The following is a 26675-nucleotide window of genomic DNA, read 5'->3' on the forward strand; positions in this document are numbered from 1 at the left end:
AGAGTTTGGCCTGAGTCTGGCTTACATTCGGCACTTCTGGCTTAATTCTGGTGCAGTTTTTTTTTTTTTTTTTTTTTTCACAGCCTAGTACAGTATCAAACATTTGGCTTAACTCTGGCTGGAAACTGGCCAACCAAAAGAAACAAAAAGCAAATTATATCGATTTGGCTGAGCTCTAGCTGGAGTTTGGTCCACCAGAAAAAAAGAACGTAATCAGCTGAGCTGGGTGAGTTTTGGTTAGCTGAATAGTAAATGAAAGATCTCTGGCATGAATGTGCTTTACAGTAAAACAGCCTTGTGTAAGATGCATCTGGTGTTACTATAGTTTTGGCATTTATACCCGCCATATTCGATATATGCATTTTCGTGTCTATCTTTTACGTGAAAACAACGCATAATAAATATGTATTCGACGCATTGTGTACGTGTTAAAAGTCACATATATGTAACGGGGCGTGTTTCAGGAACTACATATCCCATCAGCTTCAGTTCTATAAAAGGAAGTAATGAGATTTGTTCTTCGATTTCCGCCCTTTGGTTTCCGCTGACGATTTATGAATGGAAGTCACGCCAGATCCAAGCTGGTTTACGTGTTGCATGTTGGCAATAGACCAAATGTAAGGATCGTTTGTGCAGTTACATGTCCAAGAGTGGAACATTGTTGAGTGTTGAACACGGTGCATCGTTAGGAGTATTGTGGCTGGATGGTTACCCGAGTGTCATAACCCAAAATAACGGATGGTAGAGGGATGGACGATTACCGTTTATTTTCGGCTGAATTATTGTTGAGATTGTGTTTTTTTCCTTTTTGGTTGGATGTTGGACCAGAGTTGGTTGAGGGAGAACTGAGGTCACACCAAAGACAAAAAAAGGGACTAAATAATTCATAGTCATCTTATAGGGTTGACTTACTTGTTCTATTTGCATTACCCACTGTTAATATTATTGTATGTTTTGTTTTTTTGTTGTAGATTTCTTTTTGACCTGACGGTGGCTGCGGGGTTGCCTTCACTGGTGGATTGCAGTGGTGTGGTGGTTTGGTCACCTTATTTCCCTTTCCTTTTAGGTCTGCAGTGTGATTTGCCGTGAGCTTGGTTGCAGTGGGAGCACATTTGTTTGTATGCCCTTCTTGTCTTCACAACCTAGGTAACCTGTGGCCATCTGCGGGTTTTGTTTGTTTTTTTCTATTTTGTTTTCTTTTCATTTACTTTTCTGTGTGGGTAATTGTATTAATGGTCTGCAGCATCCTTTTAACATGTTAATGTTTATATTATTTTCTTTTGAATAAATGTTTGTTTAAGGCTTCACTACCGCCTTCTGCCTGATTATTTCCCTCTTTGGGGTCATGTTACATATATTTTGAACTGTCTGACATTCGCTAATTATATTAGGCTTGTTTGAGATGAGCAAAATCTGTGCTGAACCGATCACCGGTGATCACCGATTCGTTCAAAACACTGAATCATTCAAAACACGATCGAGTGTTGCTGTGAGATGCGCTATGCTGTGATCTTTGTTTGGATTCACCGGATCTATTTTCGCTGCTAAAATAGACCAAAACAGTCTAAAATGTAAGTGACTTAATATTATTAACTTGTTTGTTGAACTGTCATATGAAATCAGTGTCACATTTTCAATCGTGAGGTGATGGTAAATTAAGTGATGGTCAGTTGTCAGCTCTCTTGGTCGTCAGGTCGTGTGATGTATGTTGCTGAACTGTATTCAAATGTTATAAATATAAAACACAACATTTTGTAATTTAACTGCAGTATGTCAATTTAGTTTATTTGTGTGTGCTGCGCTCATAGACTTTAGAAAACGGCTCTCATTTGTTTGATTTCTCAAAATGGTTTGGCTTGGGACCGATGCGTTGGCCTATGCACGGATGGTGCAGGTTCGGATTGAGGATCAAAGGCTTCGAGGGAGAATCGGCGAGGTATCGTAGAGAGTCCAGAGCTGTCCATATAGTGAACGGTAGACCGGACAATGTGGGGAATGGCAGTGTGAGTGTATATAGTGGTGTTGATTGGTGACAGCAGGTGCGTGCAATTAGAAGTCAGGTGACTGTGATCGGGTGATTGTGCTGGGTGGTGACTGTTGTGATGGTGACTGATTCCTGACACCTTGTGACTACAAACCAAATTTCCCCATAAGGAAAAAAAAACAATCATCTATCGATCTATTCATCCATCTATCAATTGATCCATTTATCTATCTACTCATCTCAACATCTGATCATGTTTGATAGCTTTCTGTATCTTAAAATGTAATGACTGAGAAACTTACATAATTACATACATAGGCTCCAAAACCTGAAAAAGTCCAAAAAGCAATTCTCAGAAAAACTCTCTATTGCTTGCAGAAAAACTGTGCATGTACATAATGGATTGCATTCAGTTTCTTAAAACAGTTGAGAAATTTACATTGTCATCTTGCAGTTCAGTTTCATCCCAGCTGGCTCCAAAACCTGAAAAAGTCCAAAAAGCCTTAAACACAGTATTGCTTGTTGAATAAGTGTCACAATTGAAATCATATGTAAATGACCAATGACAATTTTTCTATATTGTTTTGGAGCACTTCTCAGATAAATTTTCACACTGCGTTGTTACTTGCGCACACCATAAAGGCAATTTCTCATTTTCATACAATCCGAACTGCCTGTCATGTCCTTAAAAATGCCTTATATGGTGCTGTATTGAATAGTTAAATAGAAAGGTAATTGTACCACAGCAGAAAACTGCTGACGTAGTTTGTCAATGTGAATTCTCCAGCATGCAGTAACGTGTAGCATTAGTTCAGAGGAATGCACTTATTGTTTTGCAAATGTAAAGGATTATTCAAAAAATGCTCCAATGTGACTAAGACAATTTGTAATATCCTACAGACACTTTTGGTTCACTGCTTGTAGAAACAAGTGTTAAATCTGAAAAAATGTATACAGTGTGTAAAGTGTATAAATGTATAAAGAATCATACCCTTGGTCTTATATGTATACAGCAGACCGTGAGTTTCTGAGTTCTTGGCAGGACTTTATGGAAGCAGGGCAAACTGTGGGGAGGTTTAAAGGGATTTAATCGGCAGAGTGTAAATTGATGCTGCTGCAATTCTGGGAATTCCTCCCTTATCTTTTCTACAAATTCCCTCTCAGACATGGAATGTGGGACAATCAGTAGTTTTTGTGTTGTTCCAGCTGTAAAAGAGGGAAAGAGACATGAGAAAATGAGAAAGAACAGTTTGCTTAAAAGCACTGGAGCTTCCTAACTGAACCTGGTCTAATTAAAATGACTTGAATCAAGTCTCTTTGTTGTTAAAAGGGCTGTGTGCTCTTCTCAGACTCCTGGTCATGTAAACTGAATCACATGACATAATATGTTAAGTAATTACGGGTAGATGTAAAATGTATGAAAATATGCATGTAATTAGGTCATTATAGTGGAAGAACTATCCAAGGGCAATGTTTATCCAGAGGTTAGCAGTTGAAATCCCAGCAACACCACAACCATATTCTAAGAAGAATACTCCGCAGTGCCCATTATGACAAATGCATTATACAGTCTCAGAATCAGTAAAACTAGGGGTGTCAGCGTTAACGCATGCGATTAATCAAAAAATTTTAACGCGTTAATATATTTTTTAACGCAGATTAATCGTTTGATAAGGTTTGACCCCAACTTCTTCCCGTCATCGCAGTGCAGAAGGTTATCTATCATTGTGTGATGAAAATTACAGAGCCGTGGCGAGTTGCGGTTTTTTGGGCTACTTTTATAATGTACCGCGGCCGCCCAAAGTGTATATAGACAAATAAAAATTAAAATAGATCCTTTTACTAATGTGTATTATACTTGGAATGTATCCCTGGCAACTTAAGAACAGAGAGGTGGTTGTAACATCAAACAACGTGAGTTTCAGCAGAGCACATGTTAAGGCTTTTACACAGCAGAAATAAACATGACAACAGCCACTATAGATTATATAAGATAATAAACACACGATTACGATAGATATGGTCTGTATGTGATTTTCTTGAGAATGTGTACGTCTGAAATGCTAATTTGTGCAGCGATATAAAAGGCTATAAATAGCATAACAGTAAACGACCAAATTCCACATGTGATCGCAAAAGGAAGTTATTACAAACACTCAATGGTGGTTTGAAGTGAGTTCTGAGTAAAAGTGTACTATTAATCTTATAAGTTGTCTTATGAAGCATGATGCTAATATTAGCTCTAATGCAGCTGCAGAACAGGTCCAATTCTTCTTCATAATGCATTTTATCATAATACTTCACATAAGGTCGCAAGAAATGTTTTGTTGTATTTATTTAGAAATACTTTTGATAATAGTTGGGTAAATGTATACTGGGATTGAAGCGATGTGGCTTGGTAAACGTTTTATCGCCAGTTTAAAGGTTGATAATGGCTGAATAAAAACAAAAGAATAATGATAAAAGAATAATAAGGATTATGTCTCATACCTGGCAGAAGTGTGAAAGGTTCTGTTTCCTTAAACTAGTTTGTCATGCTTTTTTTTTTCCAACACATTTACAGATAAATCCTAGTATTTTAAATTTGCGATTAATCATGATTAATCACAGTCCATGACTGTGATTAACGCGATTACATTTTTTAATCGATTGACAGCACTAGTAAAAACCTACATACATATATCTTGTCAAGTTCAAATTATGTGACAATTTCATTTGAAATATGCACTTACGCCTTGGCATATATATTGTGTCATTCCCATGAGGAATCAGACCAATTCTAATCCTTGCCATGCGGACTCTTGGTGGTCGTGTTCTGAGCATATCCTGCCCCCTTTGGAACATCCTCAGTTTTACTCAACACAAAATACAGAACACAATTAATAAATGTCACATCATTGCCAACATATAGACTAGGTTTACACTCCAGGCTAAAGTGGTCCAAATCCGACTTTTTGCCCAAATGTGACCCATATCTGATTTTCTTATGACAGTCTGAACAGCACAAATCCGATTTTTTTCAAATTAGGCCCAGGCCACTTTTATATGTGGTCCTAAATCGGATACCGATATTCCCACAGATCCTGAACCCATTCTCCCTCCAGCCATGGTTGTAAGCCCCATTCAGTGGAACATAGACAAGGAAATCAGAGCCGCCACTCTCACCGAACCTGCTCCGCTGGGAGGCCCAGAAGGGAAGACTCACGTACCGACCACCCAACGACACTCCTTTCTGGGCTCAGTTCACAATGTACCGGGCTCTGGACATCCAGGCAGCCACAGGACCTTCTCGCTCCTCCAAGCTCGGTACTGGTGGCCTAGTATGACCCGGGATGTCATCAGGTACGTCCGCAATTGCTCAGTCTGCGCCATGTCCAGGACCCCCCGGCATCTTAAAGTAGGCAAGCTAAAGCCGTTACCAATCCCTCATCGACCCTGGTCACATTTGGGAATAGACTTTGTGATGGACCTACCTAATTCCGAAGGTAACACTTGTGTGCTGGTGGCAGTCGATCGATTTTCCAAATGTAACCCGTTACACACGATACAAAAATTTAGGTCAACTCTGCCAATGGACCAGTGAGCTCAAAAGATTCGGTTCGTCCGAGGAGAGAGAGGATGCAGCAGCAGTGAACAGACTCAGACAAGGTTGAGGCAAAAACAAGATTTGATTTGTATTATGACAGTAAATATAAGAAATGAATTTACATTCACAAATATAATTCAAATACTCAGAACCAAAGTACTAAATCAACTGACAATAAATAATTCTGAAGAATCAAAGATCAGTTTATAAATTTAGTCCCCAAAGGTCAATTAATTGATGATAATCACAGTCTTTCGGTTCCACTCCTACCAGTTAAAAGGGAGCAAGTTCAGTTTGTCTGTCCACCCAGGAAGGATTCACGCAAGAGTTTCAAAGAATTCGTTAACAGTGGCTCGCCAGTCCAACTCCACCAGCGCAGGCAAAGGAAGAGTTGAGACGGTTCAGGAATAATTCACACATCAGTTGATTCATCCGGGCAAATCCAGCAAGGGAACTTCACATGGAACAAGATCAGAAACAAAACAAACAAACAAAAAAACCTGGCCTTGTGGACACAAGGCCACCAAAACAACAACAATTAGTATTTGATCAATAAGTGTAACTCCAACTGAAACACATCGATTAACATTAATTTACTCTGTGTGATAAACTGTCTATGTATTATTTCTCTTTAACAATAAAGAAATTCTTCCTAAATGTCGTGTACTCTCTTGTATATCTTTTTGCTTGCCATACAATTGCACATATTCTATAGTTCTTTCTCATAAACAACAGAATTTTTGTTCACATTGCACACATTAAGGCATATCTGTCATTAATATTGCACCATTTTGATAAAACACAATTAATTTGAATGATACAGAAATGACAATCAGTAAAGGAAAAAACACATTAACTCACCAAGGAACTCGTATACACATGTACATCAAATTAAACAGGATATTTTCAGATGAAATCCACTTCAGATGTCACTCTCAATTGCATTCAGCTTCTCTGACCTTTATCTCTCTCTTATTTTAGTGCGTTGAAACTCCCGAAGCAGTATCTAGTGTCCGCTCGCATCAGAAGCTCACGAGGAAAAGAAAGATCTCGAACTCTGCTCTCTAAAAGTGCCGCGATGGCGGACGTCAAGTGACGTCATTCAACCGCGATATCATTGGCGGATTTGCTAAGTGAAAGATTACACTATTGGTCACATTTATAAACTTTGATATTTTATATTTTTACATATTTCCACAATTAATTCATTTATGCAGAGTCAAACTTTACGATTTCAGTGTTGTTAATACATATAATCTGTTACTTAATTTGATGTTATCTCCATGTCTGCTTTTATTCACTAGTAACCTGGGTTACACAAAGCTTGCAAATTCATTCTCCTCAAAGGACTCCCTACTGCCATGGAAACAGCAGAACACTTATTCCAGCACGTGTTCCGAAACTTCGGAATACCTGAGGATATAGTCTCGGACAGAAGTCCTCAGTTTATTTCCCACGTATGGAAAGCCTTCTTCAGGTTGCTAGGGTCACGGTCAGCTTGTCCTCAGGATACCATCCCCAGACTAATGGCCAGACTGAGCGCAAGATCCAGGAACTTGGACGTTACCTCCGGGCATACTGCCATGACGATCAGCACAGCTCGAGCCGCTTCCTCCCATGGGCCGAGTATGCACAGAACTCCCTGCAACAAAACACCACAGGTGTATGCACACCATTTCAGTGCATACTTGGGTACCAACCACCACTCTTCCCATGGACAGGAGAGCCGTCGGAGGTTCCAGCTGTAGACCACTGGTTCCGAGCGAGCGAGAGAGTGTGGGACTCAGCTCACGTCCACCTCCAACATGCAGTGCGGAGGCATAAAATCTTCGCAGATGCCCGGCGAACCACTACTCCCCACCTACCATCCCGGAGACAGGGTTTGGCTGTCCACCCGGGATCTGCGCCTCCGCCTGCCATGCAAGAAGCTGAGTCCCCGCTACATTGGTCCCTTCCCGATACAGAGGCAGATCAACGAGGTCACCTATGAACTCCAGCTCCCACCCAGGTACAGAATACATCCTTCATTCCACGCGTCACTCCTTAAACCCTGTTCTCCCTCTGCACCAGGACCCACAGAAGTGGACGAACCTCCTCCCCCAGAAATCCTCGAACAACCCTCTTTCTATCTGGTCAAGGAAATCCTGGACTCACGGCAACGGGGCGGAAGACTGGAATATCTGGTCGACTAGGAAGGATACGGACCGGAGGAACGCTCCTGGGTGGCCAGGGACGACATCCTAGACCCCTTAATGCTTGAAGAATTCCATCGCACGCACCCCGAGCGTCCCGTGCCCAGAGGCCGTGGCCGCCCCCGTCGCCGTTCGAGGGCATCAGGAGCCGCCCCTGGGGGAGGGGGTAATGTCAGGAATCAGTCACCATCACAACAGTCACCACCCAGCACAATCACCCGATCACAGTCACCTGACTTCTAATTGCACGCACCTGCTGTCACCAATCAACACCACTATATACACTCACACTGCCATTCCCCACATTGTCCGGTCTACCGTTCACTATATGGACAGCTCTGGACTCTCTACGATCACGACTTACCTCTATGCTTACCAGTTGGATCCCTCGCCGATTCTCCCTCGAAGCCTTTGATCCTCGATCCGAACTTTTTGAAAAGGCAATAGATGATCGCCAGAGGAACATATCAGCTGTTGTATGTATCAGGCTGATGGAATACTGATACAATTCAAATACCCAGATGGGAGACTTCTGAAGAGGAGATTCAATGTCTCAGCCATTTCAGATTAATTTCACTTATCTACCCATTTATTGAAGAAAGATTATCACTTTTTTTCAATTACAGACAATGTATTTTGCTTCTGACACAGGACCTAGTTGCATTTGCTGGTGTTGATGACAAGTGAGGTTTTCGCAGTTCAGTTGCCACTCTCACCAACTCCGATATATAGCAATCTAACAGGCACCTTAGAAGATCATGGCATAGCTGGACCTTCCACTCTTTATGTGTTGTGGTTGTCTGTGGATGAGGTACAGGTAAGAAAATGTTTTATGTTTACAGTATTAAAACATTATACAGTGGGGCAAAAAAGTATTTAGTCCGCCACCAATTGTGCAAGTTCTCCCACTTAAAAAGATGAGAGAGGCCTGTAATTTTCATCATAGGTATACCTCAACTATGAGGGACAAAATGAGAAAAAAAAATCCAGAAAATCACATTGTAGGATTTTTAAAGAATTAATTGGTAAATTCCTCGGTAAAATAAGTATTTGGTCACCTACAAACAAGCAAGATTTCTGGCTCTCACAGACCTGTAACTTCTTTAAGAGGCTCCTCTGTCCTCCACTCGTTACCTGTATGAATGGCATCTGTTTGAACTCGTTATCAGTATAAAAGACACCTGTCCACAACCTCAAACAGTCCAACTCCAAACGCCACCATGGCCAAGACCAAAGAGCTGTCAAAGGACACCAGAAACAAAATTGTAGACCTGCACCAGGCTGGGAAGACTGAATCTGCAATAGGTAAGCAGCTTGGTGTGAAGAAATCAACTGTGGGAGCAATTATTAGAAAATGGAAGACATACAAGACCACTGATAATCTCCCTCGATCTGGGGCTCCACGCAAGATCTCACCCAGTGGGGTCAAAATGATCACAAGAACTGTGAGCAAAAATCCCAGAACCACACGGGGGGACCTAGTGAATGACCTGCAGAGAGCTGGGACCAAAGTAACAAAGGTCTCAAATCCTGCAGTGCCAGACGTGTCCCCCTGCTTAAGCCAGTACATGTCCGGGCCCGTCTGAAGTTTGCTAGAGAGCATTTGGATGATCCATAAGAGGATTGGGAGAATGTCATATGGTCAGATGAAACCAAAATATAACTTTTTGGTAAAAACTCAACTTGTCGTGTTTGGAGGAGAAAGAATGCTGAGTTGGATTCAAAGAACACCATACCTACTGTGAAGCATGGGGGTGGAAACATCATGCTTTGGGGCTGTTTTTCTGCAAAGGGACCAGGACGACTGTTCCGTGTAAACGAAAGAATGAATGGGGCCATGTATCGTGAGATTTTGAGAGAAAACCTCCTTCCATCAGCAAGGGCATTGAAGATGAAACGTGGCTGGGTCTTTCAGCATGACAATGATCCCAAACACACCGCCCGGGCTACGAAGGAGTGGCTTCGTAAGAAGCATTTCAAGGTCCTGGAGTGGCCTAGCCAGTCTCCAGATCTCAACCCCATCGAAAATCTTTGGAGGGAGTTGAAAGTCCGTGTTGCCCAGTGACAGCCCCAAAACATTACTGCTCTAGAGGAGATCTGCATGGAGGAATGGGCCAAAATACCAGCAACAGTGTGTGAAGACTTACAGAAAACATTTGACCTCTGTCATTGCCAACAAAGGGTATATAACAAAGTATTGAGATGAATTTTTTTGTTTTTGACCAAATAATTATTTTCCACCATAATTTGCAAATAAATTCTTTAAAAATCCTACAATGTGATTTTCAGGATTTTTTTTCTTCTCATTTTGTCTCTCATAGTTGGGGTATACCTATGATGAAAATTACAGGCCTCTCTCATCTTTTTAAGTGGGAGAACTTGCACAATTGGTGGCTGACTAAATACTTTTTTGCCCCACTGTATATGCATGTGTAACTGCAGGTTAAATGCATTCATGTCCTGCATTAACCAGGGTGTAAGTGCATCTAAATGCCACTTCAGAAATTCAAAATTCAAAGTTGAATTTTGTTGATACTGATTTCATTTGCTTGATAACAGCCCAAATGTCTTATTATTCTAATTGACTGATTAAATGTAAGAATTTGACTCAAATGATGCGGCACACTTTTAGAAAAAATGGCTTAATTGTGAAAATGACCATAAAAGGTAAAAATCAATTTAAACTTATTGGAAAAGATTAATTTCTATCACTGCTGTGAACTGACCACCACACAGAATATGAAGAATATCAAAATCATCTAGACTACCAGCACAATAACACAAAATAAGCACAATAACACAAGCAAAATATCGTCAGATATCAGATTAATTTAGGTGGTTTACAAAAGAAATCTGTCAGTGTTTCTTTTCATTTTCTCTCTTCTTCAGCCCTTTGCATTTCTCGCGGTAGTTATAGCTCCCTGTCACCTGACAGCGGAAAGCAGTGACTGGGTGACTGACAGCTTAATATTAGTAAAAAAGTTCATTTTGAGCCCTGATCGGTATCAGCAGATACTCAGAATTTTCCGTATCGGATCGGTTCTGAAAAATTGGTTTCGTTGAATCCATAAATCCAACCCTGTGGATTACCTGTCTCTCCTCCAGAGCCTTTGGTCGTGTGGGTCCAGGAAGGCTGCTTATATGTCTGGATACCGCTGCACAAATCTTTCAACCATGAGAAATACAGTTCCAGCATGTCTTCAAATCCAGGACAACAGAATGGTCAGGATGATCTGAAACATATAACCAACTGAAATCAATTTAAATGTATTTTGTCTTGCCTGAGTGATGCTGAAACAACCAGGTTTAGTTTTTTCACCCAGGATTCGCTGCTTCCTATGGAACGGTCTTCATAATGAATGATCTCTTGATCCTGAATCCTTGCTGCCATCCACTTGGAGATGGTTTGGATGATAAGTGGTTGTGTCTAAAGGGGTAATGAATCAACGTTACTAAAATACTGATAGCAGCACTATTGATCCTGTAGCTTATATCCATTTTTCAGTACTGAACAAGTCAGGAACCAAAGTAGTACCAGTTCTTGAAACTCATCTCTGCTTGTAATAGTTGTCTTGTTGCTGCTGCCCAGACTGTCTCTCCACCTGATGATAAAACCCCCCCAAAAAACAACAACTTAGTTTTACAGCGATGAATAAAACATTTATAATTAGGGCTGCAACAACGAATCGATTAAATCGATAAAAATCGATTACTAAAAGCGTTGGCAACGAATTTCATAATCGATTCGTTGTGTTGCGCGACGCGAGACGCTTGATTATTAAAAAATAAAAATAAAAAAAACTTTAGTTGAGCTGAGCGGAGTGAACACACTCGGTCTCTCTCGTGCACGGATGCTAGCAGAGTTTGGCGCCTCATAAATAAAAACAAAAGTAAAAAAACGAGCGGAGGTAGAGGAAAGATACATGGCGGAGGCAGAGAAATCCGTGCGACCCAAGTCATCCAAGGTGTGGGAGCAGGGGCGGCGTTTGCGTATGGCAGAGTATGGCAGTTGCCATACTCTAGCCCAGTCAGGTGCTGTGAAAAATTATCCAAACTTGAGTCGCTTATAATTCGTTTTTATTATTTTAAATCAGAGAGTTTTAAAAATAGTAAACCAATGATAAGCATTAAAATAACTTGTCAGTAAAACTTCGTAACGCCATTGGATCATCGAGCTCTCAGCGAGACCTCGTAACTTCACCCCGCCTCCGTTCAGATTGACTGAATCTTTTTTATTTTATTTTATTATTATTATAACAGCTCAGGGATGTTCAAGGAGCAACATGTTTGTGCACTTTCTAAAGATTTTAGTTCTGTTTTTGAATAAAGGGTTGGAAATGAATGCTTTTTTTTTTTTTTTTTAAATCCGATTGATCGAAAAAATAATCGACAGATTAATCGATTATTAAAATAATCGTTAGTTGCAGCCCTATTTATAATACTACGTTAGGTTGTAACAAATGAGCATCTTTTCTTATAAGCAACTCACTGAATCATTGACTCAACTGGTGGCAGTCAGGACCTAAAATAAAAAGTGAACCATTTGTTTATTAAAGATTTGTTGAAACTAAAGTATCAGATCTATTTGAGAATTAAACTAGCATAAAAAGCATGCATGTAAAAAACACCATTAACGAGCAGATGACACAATTTACAGGCCTGTCACTTGAGGGGGAAAGGCGGAAATTATTAATCCCACAGACACTGAACAGGATTTCGGCAGCCTCGGTCTAATTAAACTTTATACAGTGGTTTATATTCAAGTTTGCAGTATGGCTAGCATGAGCATCTTCGACTAGCGCGAACAGCAGGCAGGCAGTCAAACAAACTAATTAACTTTACTACGGTTAAAGTTTAAAGAATTTGAAAGTGACTAATGTATAGTTTATCGTGTTACATTTCAAATAACTAAAAGAAAGGTATAAAATTTTACCTCAATGTTTTAATGGTTAACGTTAACCGTTACCTCAGACCGCCTCATGAGACTGCTTGTGAGCTAATTAACCGAACAGGGCATTTATTTATTAAATTAAATTGGAAAACCTACAAAAAAATGCAAAACACTACTCACTACTCATTTGGTGACATCTAACGTTATATATATATCCGTAAAAACGACAAATACACTAGATTTGTAGCACTTCTTTTCCTCCGTGTCCGTCAGCTGGAAGTTGACCGTTAATGACGGGCACGCGCACTCTCTCGCAGTACTCAGACAGTGACGCGCGCTGCTGGTTTAAATGTTAATTTGTCCCGTGCCCTCTTTCAATAAATCTCATTCTCAGTCATTCACAAACATGTCATTAACAATGATCACCATTTGCGGAGCAAACTATTTGGTTTTTGTTTTGTCCTTAATTTGATGACACATATATAATAATTCATTACATTACATCTACAGCTAGGCCACGCCAGAACCTTGATATGCTTCTTACAGAGCCACTCCTTGGTTATCCTGGCTGTGTGCTTCGGGTCATTGTCATGTTGGGTCGAGGCTGGGTCTTCCATCTTCAATGCTCTAACTGAGGGAAGGAGGTTGTTCCCCAAAATCTCGCAATACATGGCCCCGGTCATCCTCTCCTTAATACAGTGCAGTCGCCCTGTCCCATGTGCAGAAAAACACCCCCAAAGCATGATGCTACCACCCCCATGCTTCACAGTAGGGATGGTGTTCTTGGGATGGTACTCATCTTTCTTCTTCCTCCAAACACGTTTAGTGGAATTATGACCAAAAAGTTCTATTTTGGTCTCATCTGACCACATGACTTTCTCCCATGACTCCTCTGGATCATCCAAATGGTCATTGGCAAACTTAAGTCGGGCCTGGACATGTGCTGGTTTAAGCAGGGGAACCTTCCGTGCCATGCATGATTTCAAACCATGACGTCTTAGTGTATTACCAACAGTAACCTTGGAAACGGTGGTCCCAGCTCTTTTCAGGTCATTGACCAGCTCCTCCCGTGTAGTTCTGGGCTGATTTCTCACCTTTCTTAGGATCATTGAGACCCCATGAGGTGAGATCTTGCATGGAGCCCCAGTCCGAGGTAGATTGACAGTCATGTTTAGCTTCTTCCATTTTCTAATGATTGCTCCAACAGTGGACCTTTTTACACCAAGCTGCTTGGCAATTTCCCCGTAGCCCTTTCCAGCCTTGTGGAGGTGTACAATTTTGTCTCTAGTGTCTTTGGACAGCTCTTTGGTCTTAGCCATGTTAGTAGTTGGATTCTTACTGATTGTATGGGGTGGACAGGTGTCTTTATGCAGCTAACGACCTCAAACAGGTGCATCTAATTTAGGATAATAAATGGAGTGGAGGTGGACATTTTAAAGGCAGACTAACAGGTCTTTGAGGGTCAGAATTCTAGCTGATAGACAGGTGTTCAAATACTTATTTGCAGCTGTATCATACAAATAAATAGTTAAAAAATCATACATTGTGATTTCTGGATTTTTTTTAGATTATGTCTCTCACCGTGGACATGCACCTACGATGACAATTTCAGACCCCTCCATGATTTCTAAGTGGGAGAACTTGCAAAATAGCAGGGTGTTCAAATACTTATTTTCCTCACTGTATATATATATATATATTACATTTATGTTTTACATTACATTTTTACAGTTAAAAGGAATCTGAAGCACTGAATAAAAATAGTGAGAGTTTTAATTATTAACAAAAGTTTAGTATAAAAACTGCAAGCAAGTAAAAACAACACTGCAAGATCGAGCAGTCTTTGCAATGTGGTATTTGAAGGTCAGTTGGTCATCAAAGATTACACCAAGATTTCTGACCGAAGTTGATGGGGTAATTGTTGATGAACCTAACTGGATCGTGATGTCATGCTGTAGAGTCGGAGCGGTGGGAAAGACAAGAAGCTCAGTCTTTGCCAGGTTGAGCTGAAGGTGATGTTCTTTCATCCATGCCGAGATGTCCGCCAGGCAACCTGAGATCCTTGCAGCTACCATTGGATCATCTGGTTGAAAGGAGAGATAGAGCTGTGTGTCATCAGCATAGCAGTGGTAGGAGAATCCATGTGCCTGTATGATGGGACCCAGTGATGTAGTGTATGTGGAGAAGAGGAGGGGTCCAAGAACCGATCCCTGAGGAACCCCAGTGACCAGTGTATGTGCTTTGGATACCTCCCCTCCCCAGGCCACCCTGAAAGACCTACCAGTGAGATAGGATTCAAACCAGCGAAGTGGAATTCCAGCGATGCCCAGTGATGAGAGAGTGGAGAGGAGTATCTGATGATTGACAGTGTCAAACGCAGCAGATAGGTCTAGCAGAATGAGGACTGATGATTTGGAATGGGCTTTTACAATTCGCAGGGCTTCAGTGACCGAGAGAAGCGCAGTCTCAGTTGAATGGCCACTCCTGACACCTGACTGTTTAGCGTCCAGTTTGTTGTTCTGTGAAAGAAACAGTGAGACCTGGTTGAAGACAACACGTTCAAGTGTTTTCGCTATGAATGAAAGGAGAGAGACAGGTCTATAGTTTTCTATAAGAGAAGTGTTTAATGTAGGTTTTTTGAGCAGTGGGGTTACCCGAGCCTGCTTGAACGCAGTGGGGAAGATGCCGGTGAGGAGGGATGTGTTGATGATGTGTGTGAGTGCCGGTAAGAGCGTGGGAGAGATTGCTTGCAGAAGGTGTGAGGGGATTGGGTCAAGAGGACATGTTGTAGGAACATACTAGAACAATGTAACACTTTTTTGCTTAACACAGGGCAAAGACTTACTCGCACTACAAGAAATGGACAACGGTGAAGTACTTCATTGCCTGCAGCCCAGCTGGAAGTATCACATTCCTATCAAAGGGTTGGGGTGGCAGAGCATCTGATGTAAAGATTGTCAGAGAATCAGGATTTATATCCCCACTGTACCACCAACCTGGAGATCAGGTAATGTAGACTATTTGATTTAAACCTTTCATAAATGTGGGGAAATGAGGTAGTGGTGCTCTGGATATCCTTTATACTGTACATGTATAACAAATAGTTTGGATTATTCTATACATGTGTTACAGATCTTGGCTGATCGGGGATTTACCCTTCAAGAGGACTTTGCACTGTTAGGTGCCAGCCTAATTACACCAGCGTTCACAAAAGGGAAGAAACAACTGTCAGGGAGAGAAGTTGAGGAATCCAGAGTGAAATCCAACGTTCGAATACATATTGGTAAGTTTACCAGAAGAAGACATCATGTATGATTCAGTTAAATGGTTATTAATTATACTGTATATAAGGAACAACATTTCAGTAAACGGTGCAATATTATATGGCAACCAAAACAAAGTAAAACAAAGTATATATTTTGATGTTACATAAATTCATTTCTCTAAGAGATTTTCTTCCTAGCCCCGGTCGTGTTAATTTCACAAACAAGCAGATGGTGTTATCTTGGTGCTTTTGCTTGTAGAGCGTGTGATCGGCGTCTTGAAGAACAGGTATCACATCCTCGATGGCCCACTTCCTGTGCAGTTCGTCAAGTCCCTGAAGGATGAAATTGAAGACAAAGAGGTAGCAACAATAGACAAAATTGTGCATATCTGTGCTGCTTTACTTAATATGGCATCAAGTGTTGTATTTAACCATGACAGAGTGGGGGATGAGAAATAATCAATATAAAAGCAATATCATCTTAACGATGTAGTTTCTTGGTTTATACACTGTATCCCTCATCTACCTGCATCCACCTCAACATAAAGCTGTCCCTGTACTGTCTGTAGCTTCTGCCTCCATCATCTGAAAACATGCATTCAGCATTTGAACACTTAAAATACATTATTGTTCTTTGGTAACATTATTATAATGTATTAATTGCAATGTATTATATTAAATATATATGCACAATACCCACTGTCTCTCTGATTAGTGTTTAATAGTGATTTAAATCAGTTTGTTTACCTCCTGGTCCATCATGGTGAATGAGGCTCCTGTCAGACGCGGGTATATCTGCCTTGCCCAGAACCTGCTAATTGTATCTAGACTTTTAAAAATAAAATCCTCATATCTTGCAACACGGAAGATGGTGCTATGTTGTGGGGTCCAAGTTATGAAGTCAGCATAGCTTGCATGACAGGTAAACATCTGCATCTGCACCTGTAAAACATATGTTTATTTTAGTTATAGTGTGTTCTCAGATTGACATCTATACCAAGGTTTTTTTCTTTTTTTAATAGATTGTAATCATAATGTACCTGTGTGTAGTATGAGTGGTTCTTCTTCAAGTCAAGTCAAGTCACCTTTATTTATATAGCACTTTTACAATACAGATTGTGTCAAAGCACTTAACAGTATCAAATTGGAGGATAGAGTGTCAGTAATGTATAATGATAAGATTAAACACTCAATTTTCAGTTAAAGGCATTTCATTATTGAATTCAGAGATGTCATTGTCTAGCTCAGTTTAGTTTAAATAGTATCTGTGCAATCAAATTGGCGATAATCGCTAGAAATTAAGTGTCCCCAACTGAGCAAGCCAGAGGTGACAGCGGCAAGGAACCAAAACTCCCTCTGTGACAGAATGGAGAAAAAAAAAACCTTGGGAGAAACCAGGCTCAGTCGGGGGGCCAGTTCTCCTCTGACCAGACGAAACCCGCAGTTCAAAAGTTTATATTTCTATTTTAATTTTGTTGCAATTTCTAACAATAGTAGTATTATGTAGTTAGGTATTTTATTATATTTTAGTTATTTTGTTATTGTGTTTATTCAAGGAGAATAAAGTGTCCAGATGTCCTTTACCATCTTCTGTCCAGTTGATGGTGGGATCGTTTGCCCATCTAAAGGGACACTTGGCTTCAAGTACTCCTTTGCCACAGCATGTGCATGAAACATACCCATCACAAGACACCCCAATGTATGGCCTCTCTTTAGAAATTCTAAAGCCAGCTATAGCCACTTTTAGGTTGATGTGGGTCTTGAAAATGTCCTCGGTCACCATTACGCAAGGTGAAATGTGGCACTGCACATACAGAGAGCATATTTATAGGTGTCTATGGCATCCATCTTTGCCATAATGTCGCGCTGACCAAAGGACGACGAACTGGCGACGTCATCACAACGTTCTGTGTTTGCTGGGATGCTATTATGTATTTAAATTGTACACGAATATTCCCAAACACTATGACAGTGCGATCTCTGTGTGAGATATGTGATTGTTGTCATATTTTCCATAAAAATCTAAAATACATGTTTGAATTAAAATAAAAATGGATGATAAATACGCCTTTCGTATGGATTTAAATAGCAACTTTGAGTGTCTTGTTCATCATATTTATATTCGTATAAAAGCAACAGAACTGAAATTATATCATGTTTATCAGCAGCACAGCATATGAGTGAGAATAATTAACGCGATATCTCCCAGACAGCAAGCAGTGTCGGCCCACATGGATTTCACACGGGCCAGATGTGGGCTGGATCTGGGCCAAAATTATGTTGCTGTCTGGGCTGCCTTGATCTCGTAGGTATCTGTTCCACTTCGAGAGGTCAGAACTGTCCGTCTTGACTGCGCTTATTTCACTCCTCCCCTCACTGCAGCCGCCTACTCTCGCCTACATTTCAGGCGAGGCGAGTCGCGTCTCATCTCAAACAAGCCTTTTATAACACCGGGCATCGTTTGTGCTGATGTGATCTTAGGCTGTTATTAAACAAAGGGAAACAAAACAAAAGCCCCAAAACATACAGAGTCTGCTTCTACTATAGGCAATTACTATAATTTAGTTCGCTTACACACAAGTAACCTATTTGTTTTTCTTTTTGTTGTCAATGAACATCACGTGATCCGTTCCTGCCTGTCACGCAGTGTTGCCAAGTTTACGGTTTCCCGCAGAGTTGGGCTATTTTAACACAGTTTCCGCGGGATGTTTTTCATGTTGAAGCGTTCCCAATAACGTGATATTTAGCCCCTGGAATGCGACTTTCTCCCTCTGAAAAGAAATTCGGTAGTTTCGAGTAGCAATTGGGCGGGTTTTGCTGTGAAAACCTGGCAACCCTGCTGTCAAGTGAACTTGAAGCACGTGCTTTCCAGTAATGACGTTGGGAAAGCAGATTTGAGAACTTCCTTAAACGTTTGTTCAAGTACAAATGTATTTCACTTATTTTATTTTTTTACGCTGCATTGACAAAAGGATAGGATATAAAATCACGGATTTACAGGTAATGTGAAGAGCTTTTTTAAATGTGTTTAAGTGAGTGTTCAGAAACACTTGGAACTTGATTTATTTTACTTGCTATGTTTCAATCGTCGCACAAAGTAATTCGTTGTTTAATAAAAATTCATTGATTTGCAAAGGCAACGTATTCGCGGACATACAGGTCGCTTCAATACTACGTGATTAACACTTTATATTTAAGTTAGTTAGCCTTTTTTTTAAGCAATTTGGCGTTACTGTGGTACAGTGATAGTATTAGTCTTGTATGGTTGTTTGATATAGCGTACTGTACGATATAGATACAATTATCATCATTTTACATGATACACCAATATACTTAAAGGAATACTATGGAGCTACATGGTAGATTTAAAAAAAATCCATGTTAAGACATTCATTTTTAAAGTAGCGTTAAACTGTTTTTCATCTTCCTTGCACAGATCTTGTCAGTCACCATGGTGTAGGGGTGACTTAAGAATCAGGTAAATTTATCAAGACTCCATCCACTAAAGGGATTATATTAAACCTCTTTGAATGTAATGTGTACAAGAAATGACTTTACTTTTCTTCTAACGGGACACTTGGTGATGTGAGCTAGTTGATAGGAAGACTGTATCTGTACAGTATTTCTGTTGTATATTAGGCCTATTCTTTGGTTGTTAAACACAGTTGTGATCCTGAAGTTCATAGACGGCTAACTTAAAGGGATAGTTCACCCAAAAATGAAAATGTATCTGCTTACCCCAAGGGCATCCAAGATGTAGGTGACTTTGTTTCTACAGTAGAACACAAACAAAGATTTTTAATTCAAACCGTTGCAGTCTGTCAGTCATATAATGTCAGTCAATGGGACTCACGGCCAAATGACCAAAAAACCTAATTAAACCCTGCAGCTCGTGACGATACATTGAGGTCTAAAGACACGAAATGATTGGTCTGTGCAAGAAACTGAACCGTATTTATATAGTCTTTTACCTCTGATCTGCCGCACTGTCCAACTGTCCTGAGCGCGTTCACAACACCCGGCTCGTGACGTGTCTTCTTCTTCTTCTTGCTTTACGGCGGATCACAGACTTAGGCCCCAATCACACCAAATGTGTTTTTTAGTTCTGTAAATGCAAGGCACTGCCTTTTTTGGTGACTTAAAAAAAAAAAAAAAAAAAGAGCAGTGCCCTGCGGTTTTTTTATGTTGCTAGACAACCACCGAATCAGCTGTCCTGTCAGGCTAAACAAAGGATTATAGCCTGAGCGCTCTAAAATCTTTGTTTTTTTGCTGTTAATAAACTGTCATATTAACAAAAACCTTAAAAGATACAGCTCAGGGTAAAACCCGCGACAGACACCACAAGTTTCTCATCCATTATTGCAGTCTCCGGACTTTCTAAGCAACACTAAACTTTCATCACCACAACGGAAGGCCCACTTCTCCTTTCATTCGATTGGACAATGGAAAAAAACGCAATGACATGGGGGCGCTTTTCCGCTCAGAGTTGCTTTTTGTTGAACTTCAGGCGCGCAGAGCGTTCCTCCACAAACGCAAGGCGCCCGGGGCGCATAAACAGCGCGCAGAACGCTCACTGCCAACAGAAAACAATTCAAAAAAGGCGCCTCTCACTGCAAAAAATGCTTTCGATATGATCGGGGCCTTATAAGTGCATTACCGCCACCTATCTTTCAAATGGACCATTGACACTCCTAATTGAGATTGTAGATAGAGTGTCAATGGTCCATTTGATAGGTGGCGGTAATGCACTTATACAGGTGCATCTCAATAAATTAGAATGTCGTGGAAAAGTTAATTTATTTCAGTAATTCAACTCAAATTGTGAAACTCGTGTATTAAATAAATTCAATGCACACAGACTAAAGTAGTTCAAGTCTTTGGTTCTTTTAATTGTGATGATTTTGGCTCACATTTAACAAAAACCCACCAATTCACTATCTGAACAAATTAGAATACTTCATAAGACCAACAAAAACAACATTTTTAATGAATTGTTGGCCTTCTGGAAAGTATATTCATTTACTGTATATGTACTCAATACTTGGTAGGGGCTCCTTTTGCTTAATTACTGCCTCAATTCGGCATGGCATTGGGTTGGTCAGTTTGTGGCACTGCTGAGGTGGTATGGAAGCCCAGGTTGCTTTGATAGCAGCCTTCAGGTCATCTGTATTGTTGGGTCTGGTGTCTCTCATCTTCCTCTTGACAATAGATTCTCTATGGGGTTCAGGTCAGGCGAGTTTGCTGGCCAATCAAGCACAGCACCACCATGGTCACTGAACCAGCTTTTGGTACCTTTGGCAGTGTGGGCAGGTGCCAAGTCCTGCTGGAAAATGAAATCAGCATCTCCATAAAGCTTGTCAGCAGAAGGAAGCATGAAGTGCTCTAAAAGTTCCTGGTAGATGGCTGCGTTGACTGTGGACTTCAGAAAACACAGTGGACCAACACCAGCAGATGACATGGCAGCCAAAATCATCACAGACTGTGGAAAATTCACACTGCACTTCAAGCAACATGGATTCTGTGCCTCTCCACTCTTCCTCCAGACTCTGGGACCTTGATTTCCAAATGAAATGCAAAATTTACTTTCATCTGAAAAGAGGACTTTGGACCACTGAGCAACAGTCCAGTTCTTTTTCTCCACAGCCCAGGTAAGATGCTTCTGACATTGTCTCTGGTTCAGAAGTGGCTTGGTAGCCCTTTTCCTGAAGACGTCTGAGCTCGGTGACTCTTGATGCACTGACTCCAGCTTCAGTCCACTCCTTGTGAAGCTTTCACAAGTGTTTGAATCAGCTTTGCTTGACAGTATTCTCAAGCTTGCAGTCATCTCTGTTGCTTGTGCACCTTTTCCTACCCAAATTCTTCCTTCCAGTCAACTTTGCATTTAATATGTTTTTGATACAGCACTCTGTAAACAGCCACACCTTTCAGTAATGACCCTCTGTGACTTACCCTCTTTGTGGAGGGCGTCAATGATCGTCTTCTGGATCATTGCCAAGTCAGCAGTCTTCTCCATTATTGTGGTTTCAAAGAACAAGAGATACCCGGAATTTATACTGTTAATTGAAACTCAAATGTAAATATTCTAATATTTTGAGATACTGATTTTTGACTTTCATGAGCTGTAAGCTCTAATCATCAAAATTAAAACAAAAAAACTTTTGAAATGTTTTACTTTACATGCAATGAATCTAAAATATATGAAAGTTTCACTTTTTGAAATAACTTACAAGAAAAAATGAACTTTTTCACGACATTCTAATTTGAGATGCACCTGTAAGTCTGCGATCCGCCGTAAAGCAAGTGTGCGATCCGTCTGTTCGGAAACCGAGGCTCTCGAGCCATGTATGGTGAGTGCCTATGGGTCGACGGAAGGAAAAAATAAGCCAAACAATATTTTAAACATTTTTCATCAATAATCAAAGCTAGTGTGTTGATTTAATAAAAAATCCATATATTATATATTTTAGAATATTACATAATTCATCTATGCCTGTTTGGCATGTATAATACACCAACCAATCATGATCTGGCATAAAGAAGTACAAATTTCTTTGGACGTGAAGTGGAGCGGTCATTTCCTGTTCTTATTCATAAATCAGTTGAAAATTACATGGACAGACGAGCTTACATTAGTGGAGCGTTCTGGATCTGCGGTTTGTCTCATTTTATAAATCAAATTGCTTCACTGAGAAAATAGATGCTAAATGACTTCAAAGCACTGCACAAAATTGTGCAGCGCCAGAAGTCACAATAATTTTAAGCAGTATTCTATTCACTTGTATTTATGTACGTTATATTGATACACCATTTACTATTTCATGAAACTATAGTTAATGAAGCCAAAGTGCCACCTACAGGCCTATTATGTGAAGTTTAGGCTGGCGAAATGGTGACCTTAAAGGACTTTATTATAGGCTATTACCATATTTAATAATTATGCAGCATTATGAAAGTGTCTTATGCTCATCAAACCTGCAAATTTGATCAAAAATAAAGAAAAAAATTTGGTAACACTTTATTTTGATGGTCCCTTTTGAACGTTCTGTTGACACTAAGTAATGTTGCAACTACATTTCAACAAACTCTCATAAGAGTATTTGTAGACTGTCTGCTTAATATCTACTAACTCCTTGTTGTGTTGGTCTCCCAACAGATATTCTACTGACTATAAGTAACTTTGCAAGAACGTGTCAACTTAATCTAACCCTAACCCTACCAGTCAACTAATACACTACTAACAATCTAATGAGAGTTAGTAGAAATGTAGGTGCAACATTACTTATAGTCAATATAATGTGTTAAAGGGGCCATCAAAATAAAGTGAAACCAAAAATTTTAATATTGTGAAATATTATTACAATTAAAAAGAATGTTTTTATATTTTAAAATATAATTTATTTCTGTGATGTAAAGCTACATTTTCAGCATCATTACTCAACTCTTCAGTGTCATATGATCCTTTAGATATCATTCTAATATGTGAACCTGTGATACTTTTTTGGGGTTCATTGATAAACAAAAAGTTAAAAAAGAACAGCACTTATTCAAAATAGAGATGTTTCTAAAATATATAAATCTTTACTATCACTTTTTTAAATCAATTTAACAAATCCTTGCCGAATAAAAACTAATTTCTTAAAAAAAAAAAAAAAAAAAATACTGACCTCAAGCTTTTGAACGGTAGTGTATTTTGTTACAACAGTTATATTTTAAATATATGCTGTTCATTTTTTAACTTTTTATTCATCAAAGAATCCTGGAAAAAAAAAAAGTATCACAGGTTATAAAAAATATTAAGCAGCAGAACTGTTTCCAACATTAATAATAAATCAGTATTGCATAAAATATATTTTAAAGTAGGCCTATATTATAATTTTGATCAAATAAATGCAGGCTTGATGACCAAAAGTGACTTCTTGCAAAAATATATAATATAGTAATGTATCCAAACTTTTGACCAATAATTTTTTTTCTTTAATCTTACATTGCCCCTATTTTACATTTGAGCCCCTGCCCCTGAGGAACTCTCTGCATGTCCCTGCGCAGCAGCAGCAGCATGCGTGCCGTCAGCGCAGCTGAAGAGTTCTGCATTCAAATGCACGCAATAGGCTAAAGCTTGCCGCAAAGCAAGCAACATGAATGTGTCCGGGGGAAATAGTAAGGAGATATTTGAATAATTTACTAATAAACTAGTGTTTTCTGAGTCCGTTTCGCAAGGATGAAGTTGCTGATCCTGATGTGCCTTTAGAGAGAAATGCATCTTTATGGATTGTGATTATAATGTCTCCATGTCCTGCAAAGCGCGCTTTAGCTTCCACTCTCTGCACAAACTATTGGATACAGCGCACATTTATCTAGGTTTAACGTTTAAACATTGTTATATGCTTGAACTGTTTTATATCTACAGATTTTTATTTTAGGTAAGTCATGATGATTTGAGAAGGCTAAATTGATCAAACATAGACTATGATCATTTTACTGTATGCCGCTGGCCGCTTGGTCGTTACTTTAAAAAACAAAAACTTATAACGAACAAAAAATGCTCCAAACGTTTTTGTAAATTAACTTAATAAAAAAAAAACAACGAAATATAGGCTAATCACTTTGCCATTACATACAAAACTGAATTATTTTAATAGCTGAAACAGTAGTATAAGCTGTTTTGGAGAAGGGGGAATAAAGACGGGCTCGAGTCGGACTCGGGCCGGTAATTCTGATGAGCTGTCTGACACGGGCCGGGCTAGGGCCTAAATTTGAGGCCCGTGCAGGGCTCTAATGTAGTCGCTCATTTACAAGACTTCAGATTCATTAACGTTTAGAACAAGGTTAGAAACATTCAATTTTCTTTTAATCTGTTAATCTGCATTTACATTGCATAATGCACATATATTTTCACAAATTATATTTTTGTCTCGTCTAGGGGTGACCCCGAATAGTCGACGATTCAATGCTTCGATAGGAGGAGCCCGATGCTACTACTAGTCTCACAGTCGAATATACGTGGGGTGTTATGATCATGCCATTTTGGCTATATGGGTGTGCTCAATGTCTGATTTCACATAGAACTACCGGTTTTGTCCCAATAAGTTAATATACAGCCTATTAAGATAATGTTGTAAATAAGAATCTGAAAAGAAAGAAGCTTTTAATAAATATTTTGGTTTCACTTTATTTTGATGGTCCCTTTAACACATTCTGTTGACTATAAGTAACATTGCACCTACATTTCTACTAACTCTCATTAGATTGTTAGTAGTGTATTAGTTGACTGGTAGGGTTAGGGTTGGAATAAGTTGACATGTAGTTGCAAAGTTACTTGCAGTCAGTAGAGTGTCTGTTGAGAGACCATCACAATAAATAGTTAGCAAATATGAAGCAGACAGTAACTACTAATAATCTAATGAGAGTTTGTTGACATGTAGTTGCAACATTACTTAGTGCCAACAGAATGTTCAAAAGTGACCATCAAAATAAAGTGTTACCAATATTTTTAACGTGCGTGAATAAATCCAACCACCCCTATAGATTTAAGTTTCGCTTAATCCAACATTTTGGCGGCAATGATTTAAATCTTTACCAAGACAAGACTGGATTTTTTTTCAATCAGGTATAGGGGATAAGTGATTTCAAAATATTTCAGCCAGTTTATATATATTGTGTATATATTATTTATCTCGTATAAGATACATTTGGTTGAATTACGCTGCAGTAAAGCACTTCTTTGTTTTACTATCGTGATTGTCAAGTCAAGTCACCTTTATTTATATAGCACTTTTAACAATACAGATTGTGTCAAAGCAACTTCACAATATCATAATAGGGGGGCACTTCTCCTCTGGACAGATGAAACCAGCAGTTCAATTCCAACTGCAGCAAAGTCAGATTGTGTAAAGGACTCATCTGGTTTCCGTGGTCTTGTCCCGATGGCTGTCTTGGTGACGAGGTCTTTACTGGGGATCTGTCTCTGGGGCTCATCTAGGTATCTAGGTGTCCTGGTCTCCGCTGACTTTCAGGGCTGTAGAGGTCATCTCTAGGTGCTGATTCACCATCTGATCTGGATACGGACTGGTTCGGGTGGCTACGGTGACCTCGGAATAAGATAGAAACAGACTAATATTAGCGTAGATGCCATTCTTCTTTCGAAGTAACAAGTACATCGGGTGTTATGGGAAGTGTTCCCGGTTCCGGTTGACCTAATTAATGCAGCCTAACAATCCTTTAATTCATTTGAATATTAGAAGCATATTAGTGTGTTATGTGTAAGCCAGGTTAAAGAGATGGGCCTTTAATATAGATTTAAACTGACAGAGTGTGTCTGCCTCCTGAACAGTGTTAGATAGATTGTTCCAGAGTTTGGGCGCTAAATAGGAAAAGGATCTGCCGCCCGCAGTTGATTTTGATATTCTAGGTATTATCAAATGGCCAGAGTTTTGAGAACGCAGCAGACGTGGAGGACTATAATGCGATAAGAGCTCGCTCAAGTACTGAGGAGCTAAACCATTCAGGGCTTTATTAACAAGATTTTAAAATCTATACAATGTTTAATAGGGAGCCAGTGCAGTGTTGACAGAACCGGGCTAATTTGGTCATACTTCCTGGTTCTAATAAGAACTCTAGCTGCTGCATTTTCAACCAGCTGGAGTTTGTTTTATTAAGCGTGCAGAACAACCACCCAATAAAGCATTACAATAATCTAACCTTGAGGTCATAAACGCATGAATCAACATTTCTGCATTTGACATTGAGAGCATAGGTCT

At 39.7% G+C, this 26675-nt stretch overlaps 1 protein-coding gene and 1 long non-coding RNA gene across 10 annotated transcripts in view; one reads left to right on the top strand and one right to left on the bottom strand.

The window, feature by feature from the left end:
• Positions 1-1635: 1635 nt before the first annotated feature.
• On the bottom strand, positions 1636-14172 carry LOC131546719 (uncharacterized). The gene is made up of 6 exons (XR_009272769.1): positions 12252-14172; positions 11298-11364; positions 11082-11189; positions 10853-10995; positions 2976-3190; positions 1636-2467 (listed from the first exon to the last, which is right to left on the bottom strand). It is a non-coding gene; the product is annotated as an uncharacterized LOC131546719 (long non-coding RNA).
• Positions 7944-26675, top strand: part of crfb1 (cytokine receptor family member b1) — a 120585-nt gene continuing 101853 nt past the window's right edge. For 2 of the 9 annotated variants that reach the window (XM_058786555.1, XM_058786554.1), the window contains exon 1: positions 18750-18918. The gene's annotated coding sequence lies outside the window, so the exon portion shown is untranslated. Of the gene's footprint in view, positions 8580-15485; positions 16279-18144; positions 18224-18749; positions 18919-19354; positions 19397-26675 lie in introns of those variants that run through there. The other 7 variants (XM_058786551.1, XM_058786550.1, XM_058786548.1 and 4 more) reach the window with 7 other exon arrangements.

This window comes from Onychostoma macrolepis, chromosome 09 (assembly GCF_012432095.1).
Source record: "Onychostoma macrolepis isolate SWU-2019 chromosome 09, ASM1243209v1, whole genome shotgun sequence".
NCBI classification, from domain to species: Eukaryota; Metazoa; Chordata; class Actinopteri; order Cypriniformes; family Cyprinidae; genus Onychostoma; species Onychostoma macrolepis.